Below are 16,606 nucleotides of genomic sequence, written 5' to 3'. Positions count from 1 at the left end.
ACAAAAAATATATAATAATTGGGGGTCTTGAATAATGCTCAATCATCACACAATTAATCACTTAATTATCTCATTAGTGTGGACTCATATAAACACTGAGCAGTGTTAGTTTAACACTGGGGATTTTGCAACACAGCTCAACCAGCTCAATCAGCTACACTAAAACATACTCGGTTACTTGCGTAACCTCGGTTCTCTCTAGAAGAGGGAACGAGTATTGCGTAAGCTAGCTTACGCTACGGGTAAAGTCATCTTTGCTCGAGATATTGAAGCCAAAAATTATCCTTAATTTTGCATTTATTGTCAACGCAGTGCAGCAGCCAGCAGACCTAGAGCAGGCCATCTTGCGTGGTAATGGGCTGCCGTGTGGCAACTGCTGCAGCCTACCACTGAGCCTTGTGCGTGACGTCACGCTTTGCGCCCTCTACGCGTCATAGCCCGCCAAGATGCGTATAAAAGCCAGGCTCATAGGCTGCGTCACTGATTTCATCATCTTCAGCGAAGCTCTCCGCATCGCGATTTTGAGAGAAGCCTTTTCCGCAGTCGAAACTAGCGACCAGCACGCAGGGGAAAGCGCCTGGAGAAGCCGGCCGTCTTTGCCACCTTTAGCCTTCCGTGCCTGCTACGCCTTCCGGCGTCGAGTATCCTTTTCGCTTCACGCCCTCAACTCATCATAGCCCGACAAGATGTGTATAAAGGCTCATAGGCTGCGTCACAGGTTTCATCAGCTGAAGCGAAAATCGCTCGTGGCGCCTGCACGGTCGGGTTACGCAATACTCGTTCCCTCTTCTAGAGAGAACCGAGGTTACGTAAGTAACAGAGTATGTTCTCTTACGAGAGGTTCTCTCGTATTGCGTAAGCTAGCCTACGCTACGGGAAACATTGTCAACGCCATGCGCGCCCAGCCTCCACTTTATGATTTCCCAGGGATTCCCGGGGAACATAGATAAGTGGGAAACAGGTGGCCAGCAATACGGACCAGCACATGTTATAAGCACATATAGGGTATACAGAGCGGCGTAGCCGGTCCATATAACTATTCACCATATAGTGCAGCTCAATCAGGAGAGCTAATGTCGCGTGAGAGTAGTCGGCGCATGATAATCTGGGCTGGATATACACACCGCTCACACTGACAGAAGTCTAGCCTGCAAGGCGCGAACTTACAGGTTATAAAACCTAACAAATGTGGACGGAGAGGCCCAGCCTGCTGCCTCACAAATGTCTTGAATGGAAATTCCGCTGGACCAAGCCCACGACGAGGCCACTCCTCTGAATGCACCCTGATGTCCAAGGGGCATTGCAGACTTTTAGACTTATAAGCGGATGCGATAGCTTCCACTATCCATCTGGACAGGCTCTGTTTCGAGGCGGCGAGACCCTTGGTGCGCCCACCAAACGAGACAAAGAGCTGTTCCGAACGCCTGAAAGAGGCGGAGCGCGTAATGTAAGCCCTCAGCGCCCTGACGGGGCAGAGGAGATTAACATCACCCTCACTATCGCATGCAGGCATAGCCGAAAGAGAAATTACCTGCGCTCTGAAGGGGGTGCCCAACACTTTAGGAACATAACCATGTCTTGGCTTAAGGATGACTTTAGAGTCATTTAGCCCAAACTCAAGACACGCAGCGCTAACAGATAGTGTGTGTAAATCCCCCACACGTTTAACTGACGACAGAGCTGTCAGGAAAACGGTTTTGAGCGAGAGGTACTTTAGGTCCACGGAGTCCATCGGTTCAAAGGGGAAAGATTTCAGGGCCTCCAGGACCAATGAAAGATCCCATATGGGAACCGAGGGGGGTCGCGGGGGATTCATCCGTTTGGCTCCTCTAAGGAAGCGGATGACGAGCACGTTTCTACCTACTGACTGACCGCGCGTCCACTCAGCGAACGCTGCAACGGCCGCCACATAAACTTTAAGCGTGGATGGGGACCTGCTCTTGAAGGAAGCCAAGCAACCCCGGGACCCCACACGTTAGTGGGTCTAGATCTCTATCAGCACACCATTTGGAGAACACCGACCAGTAAAGCCGCCTCGAAGATGGAGCTCTGGATTGCGTAATTGTGTTCATCACTCCTCCTGGCAGGACAACGGGTATCCGTTGTTTAACCATACATGCAGAGACCAGCGCTCTGGAAGGGGATGCCAGATTGAGCCGCGGGCTTGAGAGAGGAGATCTCTCCTCACCGGAATCGGCCAAGGGGCCATGTGAGACAGCCGCATCAGCTCCGGGAACCAGGTTTTATTCTCCCAGCGTGGGGCTATAAGGAGCACCGAGTGGCGCGTTTCCCTGATCCTCTTGATTACCTGTGGTAACAGAGAGACCGGAGGGAAAGCATAAAGTGGGAGGCTGGGTCAGATTTGGGCTAGTGCATCCTCGTTCTTTGAAAAGAACAGTGGGCAATGAGCGTTGTCTTTTGACGCAAACAGGTCGACTTTTGCTTTGCCGAAAAGGCGCCACAGTGACTGGACTGTCTGGGGGTGCAGGGACCATTCCCCTGGGGGAACGTAGTTCCTGGACAGTTTGTCTGGACCGTCGTTCAAGTGGCCTGGCACATACGCAGCTCTCAGCGAGCGCAGAGGGTACTGAGACCATACAAGAAGGCGTTCTGTCAGATGGTAGAGGCTTCTGGATCTGACACCGCCCTGGCGGTTTATGTAGGACACCACAGACATGTTGTCCGAGCGGACAAGCACATGGTGGTCCTGTACGAACGGGAGGAAGCGCTTGAGCGCGTTCTCGACCGCAATCATTCCAGACAGTTTATGTGAAGCTTCTCTCTTGGTCTGACCACAGGCCAAAGACCGGTCTGCCCTCGAAGACGGCGCCCCAACCTAAGCTGGAGGCGTCCGTCGAGATGACCTTTCGGTGTGAGACAGCCCCCATTGTCACTCCCCGCTGGTACCAGTCGGCCGCTAACCAGGGCTGCAGAGCCAAAACGCAGCTCTGAGTCACTCTGATTCGTCTGTAGCCTGAAACCCAAGCCTGGTGAGGCACTTGGGCGTTCAACCAGCGTTGTAGCGGGTGCATGCGCAGCAAGCCCAGCTGAAGCACAGCCGCAGCTGATGCCATACAGCCTAACATCCTCTGGAATGTCTTCAGAGATGTGATGCTGCCTTCCTGGAAAGACGCGGCCAGGTGTCGAACACGGCGCGCACGCTGGGTTGATGGGCGAGCCGTCATAGCCACAGAGTCCAGTTCTATTCCTACACTGTTAAAAATTGCTGTAAAAATACAGCCAATTTCCGACAGTAAAATACTGTTATTTCAATAAACAGTTTAATCCTGTAAATTTACAGTCTATGTTCCATAAATTAATTACCTGCGGTTAATTTACAGCATTTACGTGTAAACCCATTTTTTTCCTGGAAAAAACAGTCTTGGACTGTAAAAAATAGCACGTGGGGGCGGGGCATATTCAACGCCGTCTATTTTCGTCAAAGAGCAGAATTGTTTCGCAGCACTCCTCTAGGCTGTTTTAAAGAAGGACACTGTTTAAGGTAAGTTTATTTATTTGCTGTTATTCTATTATGTTGCTCCCAACCTGTAAAATCGCCTTTTTCACGAGGTATTTTTGACTGTGCTAAGTTACTGAGCGCGAATCGCGTTTTGCAGACAGAGCTCTCAACGGTCGAGGCCTTTCGCCTGCTCATGAATGTTCTCTGAGCTCCAATTATGACTGCGAATTCTTTGCTTGGTTAAAGTTAAGTTACCATTTATAAATTAGTTTGGCTTTCTTTTGTATTAACCCTTACCTCGATTTAAAATTAATTTCTGATTCAGTAGCCTAACGTTACACGATGCGAATCTTACTGCATTAATTTTATTCGCATAATATCATGCACATAAGATGGAGAATAATTTCAAAACTACTCGAAATATCCAGATCCATTATAGTAATTTAAATTTAGTGGTCAATTTGTTTAGTTCCCATGCAAATAATGTGAAGCTGTTAAAATTCCCACAAGGAAAATAACGTTAGATATTTATATATATATATATATATATATATATATATATATATATATATATATATATTCGATTTAGTGGTGCGAGTACCTGCGTTTTTGTGAGATTCATATGTACATAGTATTAAAAAGTCAAAGAGGTTGTTTTTTGAAAGACGTGGCTATTTTTGACTGCACTTTTGGGCGCGAAACGCGTCTTTGCAGACAGACAGTTCAATCTCAGCAGCTGAGACATCACTATTCAATGTTCTCCGTGCTCTGACGTCGAATTTCTTAGCAATTACCAGATGCATTAATTTTATTCGCATAATATCATGCACATAAGATGGAGAATAATTATAAAACTACTCGAACTATCCAGAACCATTATAGTAATTAAAATTTAGTGGTCAATTTGTTTAACGTTAGTTCCCATGCAAATAATGTAAAGCTGTTAAAATTCCCAAAAGCAAAATAACGTTAGATATTTATATATATTCGATTTAGTGGTGATAGTACCTGCGTTTTTGTGAGATTGACATGCACATAGTATTAAAAAGTCAAAGAGGTTGTTTTTTGAAAGACGATGTGGATATTATTGACTGCACTTTTAGGCGCGAAACGCGTTTTTGCAGACAGACAGTTCAATCTCAGCAGCTGAGACATCACTATTCAATGTTCTCCGTGCTCTGACGTCGAATTTCTTTGCTTGGTTAAAGATTTCGAAATAATTATTTTCTTCTTCTTTTTTTTCTAGGAATTATTCACTTGATGACGTTAATGTTTTACTGAGACCATACACAGCCCTAATCTTTGGTGAGTTTCACACCATGTATACTTGCAAACTTTGTGCACAAGCATGCAGTACCATTTGTGCATTTGTAAGGCACATGCGAATTCACAGGCATGTTTCTAATATAACTTTTAGTTGTGCTCTGCCTGGTTGCAACAAAACATTTCGAAAGTTTGAAGCCTTTAAGTCTCACAGCTATAGACATGGAGAGGGCCAAACGGAGTATAGTGCTAGGTCCTTCACCTCATTTGACCTAACATGTCATGTTGAGTTATGTCGGGTCAGGTGTGAGTCATTGAAAAGCTTTTACATGCATATATTTAAATTGATAAAAGATAGATTTTGTAAGTTTTCTCTTTTAAAGTGTGTGTGTGTGTGTGTGTTTTTATTACCCTTAGACGATTCGTTGGGATAAACCCTGAAAGAGGTTCAAAGGCTCGCAGAGGCAAGGTGATTTCAAAGAAGACGGGAAAACTTGTCAGCAAGAAGTCTGCCACTGTCAATCCCAAAGTTGCTTCTCTCCTGAAGAACCTCATCGACTTCGAATGGGATTTTGTCTAGGTAACTTAACTTAAATGCCCACTGACACTCACATTTGTGCAGCTTCCTAAAAGAATCAACACCTCTTAACTGCATTCATATTCAGTGGTAAGAAAGTATCTGAACCCTTTGGAATTGGATGATTTTCTGCATTAATTGGTCATAAAATTTCATGTGATCTTCATCAGTCACATGTATAGACAAAACACAAAGTGTTTAAGCTAGCTACACAAACAATTATAATCTTTCATGACTTTACTCAACACATCCCATTAGCCACTATCAGTGCTGTGTAATAAAAATGTAAATTGTGTAAGTGACTACCTTGTTGTTACCTCTATGAATAACAAATGTTTTTTTTTGTTTTGTGATGGTTGTTCATGAGTACTTTCTTTGATTGGAGCAGTTAAACTGCCCAATGTTCTTCAGAAAAAAATCCTATCCACCATGTCCTGCACAGTCTTTGGTTTTCCAGCATATTCTGCACATTGAAACCTTTACAATAGTGACTGCATGATTTTAAGACCCATCTTTTCACAATGAGAACTACTGATGGACTATTAAAAGGGGTGCCAGGGGGAGGATTTTATTCTGAAGAACAGTGGACAGTTTAACTGCTCAGAACAAACAAGGGAATGATGAACAACTATTACAAAAACAAAAAAACATTTGTGGGTCATTAAGTAACAACAAGAACTTCACTTACTGCAGCAATTTGAATGTTTAATGAGATGTGAAAAAAGGACCCAAGGTCTATAGGACCAAGGAGCAGGACCGGAGCACAGAACGTTTTAATAAATTTATTAGTGTAAAATGACCAACGTTTCGACGCACATGCGTCTTCTTCAGAGACTCTGAAGAAGACGCATGTGCGTCGAAACGTTGGTCATTTTACACTAATAAATTTATTAAAACGTTCTGTGCTCCGGTCCTGCTCCTTGGTCCTATAGACCTTGGGTCCTTTTTTCAGATTGTTGTGTCCTGTTCCGAGAGCACTGGCTAGGCTGAGGCGCAAGTGATTCCTTTCTACTGTTTAATGAGATGTGTTTAGTAAAGACATGAAAGATTGTAATTGTTTGCGTGTTGTTAGCTTAAAGGGCTAGTTCACCCTAAAAAAAAAAAACACAGCGATCGAGACATTAAAGGAACACGCCGACATTTTGGGACTTTAGCTTATTCACCGTATCCCCCAGAGTTAGATAAGTCCATACCCTTTTCATCTCTGTGCGTGCTGTAACGCTGTCTGACGCACCCACCGCTAGCCTAGCTTAGCACAAAGACTGGAAGTAAATGGCTCCAGCTAGCATACTGCTCCCAATAAGTGACAAAATAACGCCAACATTTTCCTATTTATATGTTGTGATTTGTATATTCACAGTGTGTACAAATAACAAGGTCATATGAGACACAGACATCTTTTAACCGTATACATACTGGGAACTATATTCTCAGAAGGCGAAGCACTGCTACTTGGGGCGGAGTGATTTGCTTGCAGCGCCTGAGAAGCCCGGTGGTGAGGAGCAGAGAGTTCGCTCAGAGTATTGCACTAATCACTCTGCCCAAGTAGTGCTACGCTTTCTGAGAATATAGTTCCCATTATGTATACTGTTAAAAGATGGCTGTGTATCATATGACCTTGTTATTTGTACACACTGTGACTATACAAATCACAACATATAAATAGGAAAATGTTGGCATTATTTTGTCACTTATTGGGAGCAGTATGCTAGCTGGAGCCATTTACTTCCAGTCTTTGTGCTAAGCTAGGCTAGCGGTGGGTGCGTCAGGCAGAGTTACAGGGTGTGTGTGGACTCATCTAACTCTGGGGGATACGGTGAATAAGTTAAAGTCACAAAATGTCGGCGTGTTCCTTTAATGTCCTGATCGCTGTGTTGTTTTTTAGGTGTCAAAAGAATGGCAGCCAATCAATGCCATTGTATGGACTCAAAGATTGTAATGTATTATAGCATGAGAGTGAGTAAATGAGAATTGTTGGGGTGAACTATCCCTCTAAGGACATTGTGTTTGTCTATACTTGTGACTGGTGAAGATCAGATGACATTTTATGACCAATTAATGCAGAAAACCAACCAATTCCAAAAGGTTGAGGGTTAACATAGCTTTTTTCCCACTGTACTCTCAAACGTGCTTTAAACATTTGTTTGCACATATAACTTATCAGATCTCTATACATATATACACTAATAATATACATACATACACACACTCAAATCAATTAATTATCTACTCCTTTCCGGCTAACTGGAAAACACACAATCACTTTCTTTTACACACATGCAGCTAAAATTTCTGGTCTTGTCTTAACCCCATAATCTTTGTTAAGATTGTTTTTCCTCCATGCTGTATCAAACATACACCCTCATTTGCTCTCTAAGATTAATTAAGTACATTAACATGATAATTTTATGTATCTTTTAAAAGTGTTTGCAGAGTATGTGATCACTAGTTTTTGCCATGTGCTTTATTTTACCACTAAGATTTTCTTGATTTTCTTTCTTCTCAGACTTGGATTTCCCCTCAGACCAGATGTCAAAAGATGATGTGGGACGCGTTGGCTGTTTTTCGCCTCTTCCTACGTTGGGTTCACTTGATTATGTCCCAGACTTCTTCTCTGGCATGGTGGCTGAGGTTGGCTGTTTTTTTTGTTGGTTTTTTTACCTCTTCGTAAGGTTTCTGTTTTTGGATCCTCTCATTGGAATTTAAAATGTATTTTCTGTGATTGTTTTATTTTTTTTATTTTCTTAAATAATGTTAATGTATTGTTAAAACATGTACCTGTTTTAAATAAATGTCAAAGAATGTACTCTATTTTGTCTTTATTTTTTCCATTGAGTAAAATGTCTGTTTGGAATGTCTGTATACATTATGCTACATATAGGGATGCTAATAGATATCAGACAATAGAGTAAATAGAAAACAGTATTTATATTCTAACTTTTTTATACTGTAAAATTATAGCTGGAAACATTGCTGCCAGTACTTTAAAAATTACAGCACAGCCGTAAAATTAAAAACTGTAGAATTACGGTAAAGTGCTGGAACCACAGCTGCCAGTATTTTACTGTGAAATTACAGCATTGTTGAAACCGTAAAATTACGGTAAAGGGCTGGAACCACAGCTGCCAGTACTTTACTGTAAAATTACAGCATTGTTGAAACTGTAAAATTACGGTAAAGGGCTGGAACCACAGCTGCCAGTACTTTACTGTAAAATTACAGCATTGTTGAAACTGTAAAATTACGGTAAAGGGCTGGAACCACAGCTGCCAGTACTTTACTGTGAAATTACAGTATTGTTGAAACTGTGAAATTACGGTAAAGGGCTGGAACCACAGCTGCCAGTTCTTTACTGTAAATATACGGGTGAATTTTTTACAGTGTAGAAAGGAAACTGACTGACTGGGCAGTAATGAGCCCTTGGTCCAGTTGACCGTGAGGCCAAGGCTTTCCAGATGGCTGAGAAGCACTGTTCTGTGAGATAACAGTTCTATCTCTGACTGTGTTAAGATCAGCCAATCGTCCAAATAGTTCAGAATTCGCAGCCCTTTCAGTCTCAAGGGGGCGAGAGCCGCATCCATGCACTTCGTAAATGTACGGGACGCCAAAGACAGGCCGAACGGGAGGACGGTGTATTGTTATGCCCGACCATCGAAGGCGAATCTCAAGAATGGCCTGTGACGGGGGACTATCGGGATGTGAAAGTATGCATCTTTCAGATCGAGAGAGATAAACCAGTCCCTCGGGCGAATTTGCCCGAAGATTTATCTGGTCGTGATCATTTTGAACGGCTTTCTCATGAGAGCTTTGTTCAAATATCTCAGATCTAAGATCGGTCTTAGATCTCCGTCCTTCTTGGGCACGAGAAAATAACGGCTGTAAAAGGCTGATTCGCTCAGAGAAGGAGGTACTGGTTCTATGGCCTCTTTGCACAGCAGTTTGGCTATTTCCGCACGGAGAAGATGCGTTACATCTGCTTTCACTTTCATTTCAGTCGGCGCTCGAAAGCGAGGGGGGCGGCGAGCGAACTGAAGTTAATAGCCCTGTCTTATTGTGCTCAGCACCCATTCTGACACACCAGGAATAGCCTTCCATGCTTCTACATGTACAGCTAGGGGCAGAATGCGCTCCGGGCTCGAATCGCCGCAATTCGCGGACTCGGGAAACTGAACCGGTGCGGATCTCGGGAACGGCGGCTCGCTGACAGTGGTGACTGTCTGTGTCACTTGAGATGACCCGATTACTGGGGATGGGGAACATTTTGTGACGATATTTAGTGCAAGCGGAGCCTGGGGCGAAGTGCTTGTCAGTAAGCGTGAGCACTCGTGAGCGGGCACATGACTTACATTCATAACTTGGCCGCTGTGAGGATGTTGCCGTGTAACAGAACGGGCAGCGAGTAGGTGTGAGCACAGATTTGTGGGCACATTCTCTACATCTATCACTCGAGCGGCATTTGCCAGCTTTATGCGAGTGAGCTGTGTGAGTGTGTGAGACACGTGGGGCATCGTGTTAATGTGTAGGGGTGAGCACTGATTTGTGGGCACCTTTTTTACACTTAGAACACCATCGGCGTGAGCCGGATAACCAGAAATTACACTCTTTTTGCGAGATCTCTCTGGGTGGCCATGAAACCGGCGTTTGTATGCAGGCGAGCGGGCTGTGTTGCCGACTCGTATTTTGACGGTAGTCCGGTTGCGGCGGGACCTAGCCGTCTCTTCCTCCCTGGTGTTGCTAGGAGGACTTTCCCTGCTCGGGCTTCAGTGCAATCCTGGGCTTGGGTCCCCGGGGGGGAGGCGGCTTGCGTCCAGACGAGCGTGATCTAGGGCGGCCGCCCTGTCGACGCTGCGAAGGCTGGGGCTGAGTTGGCCGCTGACTAGCGTGTCGTGCAGGCGGCTCACGTGGGCGGCTTGCAGAGGAGCTACAGCGTCAAGGCAGGAAAAGGTTCATGGCCTGCGTGGTCTTCTGCACCTCGGAGAGGCGGTCGACGATCCCGTTAACCGCTGGGCCGAAGAGACCAGTAGGGGAGAGCGACGCGTCGAGAAACGCGGAGGTGCCTCTCTGTGACGGTGAGCGGGGCCATGCATCTGCCCATTGCCTTAGCCGCGGATTTGGTCGCACGAAAGGGAGAGATCCGTCGCGCTCTCGTCCCATTCACAGAGGAGATCAGCTTGGAGGATCTGCAGCACAGCCATCGAGTGCAGGGCGGAAGTAGCTTGTCCGGTGGTGGCAAACGCGCGGCCGACAAGGGCTGAGGTGGTCTTGCAGGCTTTAGACGGGAGGGCAGACTTTGAGTGCCATCTCGCAGGGGGCGGGCAAAGTTGCGCTGCGACCGCCTCTTCCACTGGGGGGATAGCTGTGTACCCCTTCTCGGAGGCGCCGTCCACTTGGAAGAGCGCCGAGGAGACATGTGAGTGGAGCCTCGCGGAGAATGGTGCGTTCCACGACTTCGACAGCTCGGCATGAAGCTCTGGCAGAAATGGTGCAGCTCTGGAAACGGTCGGGGGGCGGCGGCTGTGAAGACCAATCCAAGCCGAGTTGGTCGATGGCCTTAGAGAGGAGGCGCATGAGCTCGGCGTCCATGCCAGCCGAGTCCTGCCAGACCACTGCATCGAGGAGGAGGCTGCATCCTCTGAGCACGGCGCTTCTTTTTGCGCGGTCCAGAGGGTGGAGTGACAGCATCCGGGGTGAAGGCTTTTAGTCGAGCCCGCAGGGTCGACAGCGGAAGCGCTTCACAATGCATGCAGCCGCCCGAATCCAGGGCGAGGGCTGCGTGGTCTGGGCCCAGGCAGAGAGCGCAAATAACATGGCGGTCTCCGGCGCTGAGCGGGGCTCTGCACGAGCCGCAGGAAAATCGAGGCATTTTGATAAAAACGCTCAGCTCTTTTAGAGAGAGCGAACACTTCACAAGCAAGCACAAAAGGATACTCGACGCCGGAAGGCGTAGCAGGCACGGAAGGCTGAAGGTGGCAAAGACGGCCGGCTTCTCCAGGCGCTTTCCCCTGTGTGCTGGTCGCTAGTTTCGACGGCGGAAAAGGCTTCTCTCAAAGTCCAGCGATGCGGAGAGCTTCGCTGAAGATGATGAAATCAGTGACGCAGCCTATGAGCCTGGCTTTTATATGCATCTTGGCAGGCTATGACGCGTAGAGGGCGCGAAGCGTGACGTCACGCGGGAGGCTCAGTGGTAGGCTGCATCAGTTGCCCCACGGCAGCCAATGAGCACGCAAGATGGCCTGCTCTAGGTCTGCTGGCTGCAGCACTGCGTTGACAATAAATGCAAAATTAAGGATATTTTTTGGCTTCAATATCTCGAGTAAAGATGACTTTACCCGTAGCGTAAGCTAGCTTACGTAATACGAGAGAACCTCTAGTAAGAGAACTACCTATACATCACTAAATAGATTCAGTACTAACACAGGTTTTGGTGGTATTAATGCAATGATCTTTCCAGCGCACCATCCTGATCATACAACTATGTACAACAAAAATTCCTGAAAAGCCTGTTGGGTAAAGCCTGATATAGCAAAAGTGATACTGATACATTAATCAAAAAGCGTAACAACGCAACAGTTTGGTAGGTGCTATTCATGCTTTTGACCAACAGATGGCCACAACATACACCATTGAACCAATAAAAGAAACAGGACAAAGCATACTACTGTATATGCACAACAATTTGTGTTTGATAATGTGAGCGTTAAAAAATGATATGTGAAATAGATACCACTGTGGCAGCCCTTACAGAAAGAAACTATGTTAATAGAAGAACATTGGAGGCAGAAGCTACATGTTAAAGTTTAGTTTAGATTGTGACAGTGGCAAAATGTAAATATAAGTTTAATTTGAGTTGATGAGTTACTTCATTCAAATTACAGCAAATGCACACACTCAAGGTTTCTCGGCCAAAAACATACTTCTGCATCATAAATGTCAAGTAGCCTCATTGCGCCACTGCCCTGTTTGTTTCTAAATATATCAAACTATGCAGGCCAGAGTGAGGGAATCAGCGGTTTCAGTTTCAATAGCTCTCCAGCAAGGACAGATAAAGAGTAGAGAGTACACCGGCAGTTTATGAGAGTTATCGGTACACTAGAATCTGCTTGCACAAACACAATATTGCAATAGTTGCTCTTTAACAGGTTGATCAGGTAAACAACACAGAAAAGTGACACGAAGACGCACTCTCGCTCCAGAACCAGAAGCATTCAGGTGGGAAAGAGAGACAAAAGAGTCCAGTTGGAAAAGCAACAGATATGGCAGATCAGTGTCTTCACACAGGTGTAATTGAGGCGACTGGAGCTTTAAGTGCCATTGGATTTCCAGCGCTTTTACTGGGTGTCAGTGCTGGGTTGGCATATGGTGCACATGGGGACCCAGCCAGCACAGCCATGTGGGGCCCACATGGGTTTGACCTGGGCTATCTAACTGGGACCCAGCCAGTTTTGCCCCCGGTTTCCATGTAGGCCCCACATGGGTTTGCCCAGATGAAATGAACACTGCTCAGTGTGCACACTACAGGCTGTTAAATGTAACACTGATCAGTGTTGGAGTTAATTAGATAATTAAGTGATTGAATAATGATTGAGCATTATTGATGAACACCTACTGTTAACAAGCAGAATCACTGAAGAAAAGATAAACACAAGAGCTACTTCCAGTCACAGCCTTAAGGCGGGCATACACTGTGCGAATTTCGTACTTGATTTCGTACTTGATTCCGATTTTGAGCCGAATTCTGACTCGTGCGACTCTTTTTCGGGTCGGGCCGATTTTCAGCTTTGTCGTGCGTCGTTTGTCGTGCAGTGTTCGTGCAGTATACAAGGGGAAACGAGAGGCGATTAACCTCTCCCGATCGGCAATCGGATGGTCGGATGGATTTCTGACATGTCAGAAATTTTGGTCGCCTCTCGTGAGGTATCGCACTGTTGAAGCTGAGCTACGAACCGATTTGCCGCGTTTCCCTCACTGCGCATGCGCGAAAACATAAACGAAACCATGGCGACACGGCGTGTAGTGTGGACTGAAGTGATTGAGGCAAAACTTGTGGAGTTATGGCAGCAACATGCCAGCCTTTTCGACGTGTCATCGTCAACTTACCACGACAGGAATGCCAGAGAGAAAAGTTGGGAGGATATAGCTGCTGAGCTGCAGCTGCCTGGTAAGTTAATGTATTTTTCTTCAGATTACCGCTTGTCCCGTTAACACAGAGAGAGAGAGACAGAGAGAGAGAGAGAGAGGTGTTGTAATTCTATTCTGAATTTAAATATACGAAAAATGCATTGTCAGTATTCCAAATGTCATACCAATAATAAAGCCACTTGAATTTGAACTTGAGAGAGAGTGAGATGGTCCTCTCTCGCTCTCGGTCTGTCTCAAGTTTCAGTTAACTTTTGAATTAGCGTTACTGTATGAGACAAAATTATTTATATTTAGCTAAAATAGGCTATAAAGTAGTCAGTCAATTAGGTCCAAGTAAATAGCTGGGAGAGAAAATGTCCATCCTCAAAAACTTAAAGCACTGCTTATGTAATTTGTATTTTCTATTGTATTTGTTGTATTGTTAGTAATAGTCTCCAATTGTGTTTAATTTGCTCTTATTACTAATAACTAAATATATTTTCTATATTCATTACAAGGTGATAAGTTAAAACATTTAATTGTGTGTGTGTGTGTGTGAGTGAGAGAGAGAGATGATAGAAATACTGTTATAATAGGAGGATGCAGTAATAACGAAGAGGTAAATGTACATGTTGTAATTGTTGTTGTTTTTTTGCAGTGAATGAGGTGAAAACAAGAATAGCATCGCTAAGAACCCAATATGGCAAACTTATAAAGCCTAAACCCAGTGGCAGTGGACAGAAACCCCTTACCTCCAAGCAAAACTGGATCCTCAGACATCTGGACTTTTTAAAGGCCCATGTGATTCACAGACCCACCGAATCAACTCTGAGAGTAAGTGATATGAAATGTCGGCAAACCTAATTTGTCTTGTATCTAGTAGGATACATCCCTTGCCTTAAATTGCACTCTGCACTGTCATCCTCTGATTTTGTATTGCATGCAAAGGTGGTATGTATTCTTAGACTGAGGGCACTTATTTCATTGTAACTTGATTGTTATCCTTCATTGTGTTGAGTTCACTGTAAGTTTATTTTGACAAATGCGTCAGCTAAATGAATAGGCCTAAATGTAATTGTGAAAGTTAATTACCTACACAAAATTGGCAAAGTCTTCACTTCTAACCTTTTGTCTTTACCTGTGCTGTTTATAGCTTGACTCTGACTCAGAGGATGTTGGACCAACAGAGGACAGCCAAGTAGAAGATGATCACATGCTTGATGTGTGCACCATTGATAATGGCCTATGGTCTGAGATGTCATCTTCTGCTTCTTGCAGCCAGCCTCCAAGCAGCCCAGCAATGGAAGGGGAAACCTCAGAGTCTGTGCGTGGTGACACTGCTAAAAGGCCTAGGTTGGGCAGAACCAAGGCAAAGCCATCGGACAGTAATATTGAGATGGCAAAACTCACATTGTTAAAACAGGTGCATTCAACACTGTCTGCGACAAATAATGACTGTCTAGAGATGTTTGGCCAGCAAGTAGCAAACGAGCTGAGAAATGTTAAAGATAAAGCACTGTAGCTAAGACTTCGGAGAAATATCATGAATATGTTGTATGATGCTCAAGAGGCTGAGCAAGCAAGTCAGTACCAACCACCATTTGTGGGGGCACCTTCATCTCAGACAAGGCCTTTCACATCTGTGCCAGTGCAATATCAGGTTTACCAGGCCCAGCAGAGGCCTCAAAGTGAACTGGACCACCAGGCCCAGTCACAAAGTCTGCCTGCACCACTCTCTTTTGTAAGGATGCTTAATTAGTTTAACACCAAAAAAAAAAAAAAGTGATCTACCTCTGTAAAGGGTTGCAATGTTTTTGAAAACTTAATTTCTTTGGGAGTATACATTATTATTTTGGTTTATGTATATTTGCACAGCTGTGTTTGAATGCATGTGCAAAAGCTGTCTGTGCAATCTTAGTTTACCTTGACTACTGAAATTAGCACTTTATGTTCTTTCTAGTGCAGTTACATTGTACTTGGTGTGTGATTCCTAGTCTTTTTTGGGGGGGGGGGGGGGGGGGGGCACCATCCATTTGTAATCTACCTCTAATGTGGCAGTAAAGGTTGAAGGGTTGTTATGCACTTGTGTGTAACCCTTCTAGCGGTTTCTTAAGTATACCTGACGACTAATTTTATTAGCTATGGATCAAACTGGGTCAATATCAGATTTCTAGGTACGACTACGGAGCCTGAAATGATAGAAACGTTAGCAGAAAAGAGAGAATACAACAGAGGTGGAGATCAAGAGATGTATTGTACAAGTTAATGACAGTTATTTACATTCCCTGCCTACCTAAGCCGGCTTCCTGAGTGCACATTCGCACACTGAACCCAAAATAAACAATTTCAAACAAAAGAAAGAGTCCGTGAAAGTGCTTGGTGTTTGTGTGTGTTCCTCAAAGTATGTATGGTCGTTTCACTACCCGGGTAGGTTTATGTGTTCTTATCTGTATGTAAAGAAGGCACAGGATGAAGATGGTTCCGAAGATGCCACGGCTGGCCACGCCAGGCTCTCGGTCCGCTCAATGGTTTCTTTGGTTGGCTCGCCACTGACCGCAGGTCAGATTCGGATGATTCATTCCTCTCTAAAAAAACAATCTATGCATACAGTACAGAATACATTAGTTACTGTTGCCTCATTTCCACTCAAATCCAATCAACTTATATCCATTCAACTCAAATCAATATATCCAATTGTACAGGATATAAATACTCTAATCATTATGTAAATGAATAGATACACATCACACCATATAAGATAGGTCAGTTCCAATAAACAACAATCAATCATTCATGTATGTACTTCCATCTCACAGCATAAAATAGAATCATGAGATTTCTGAACTCAGATATTTGCTTTTTTAAAATCCATTTTAACTTTTTATGCATCTTAATGACATTTTAACATCACATTTTAATATATTCATACTTTTTAACAGTTAAGATGAACTTATGTTCTTCATATACATATCAAATATGTATATTGGCAATTAAATGAACTAAATCACCCTTATCTTACAGATAACAAACAATAAAATAAATACTCCCTCAATCAAATGACTTCTAAATCAACAAAACAGAGTATAAAACACCCTTAACATTGTGACTACTATAAAAGATCTGCTATAATAGTTACTAGTTTAGCTGAGCTAACAGCAGAGCTAAAATCAAGACAAATTCACATTGTA

Source organism: Siphateles boraxobius, unplaced genomic scaffold (assembly GCF_051911475.1).
Source record: "Siphateles boraxobius isolate OS27281-9 unplaced genomic scaffold, OSU_SipBor_1 47, whole genome shotgun sequence".
Taxonomy (NCBI): Eukaryota; Metazoa; Chordata; class Actinopteri; order Cypriniformes; family Leuciscidae; genus Siphateles; species Siphateles boraxobius.
This window is presented reverse-complemented; position numbering follows the sequence as displayed.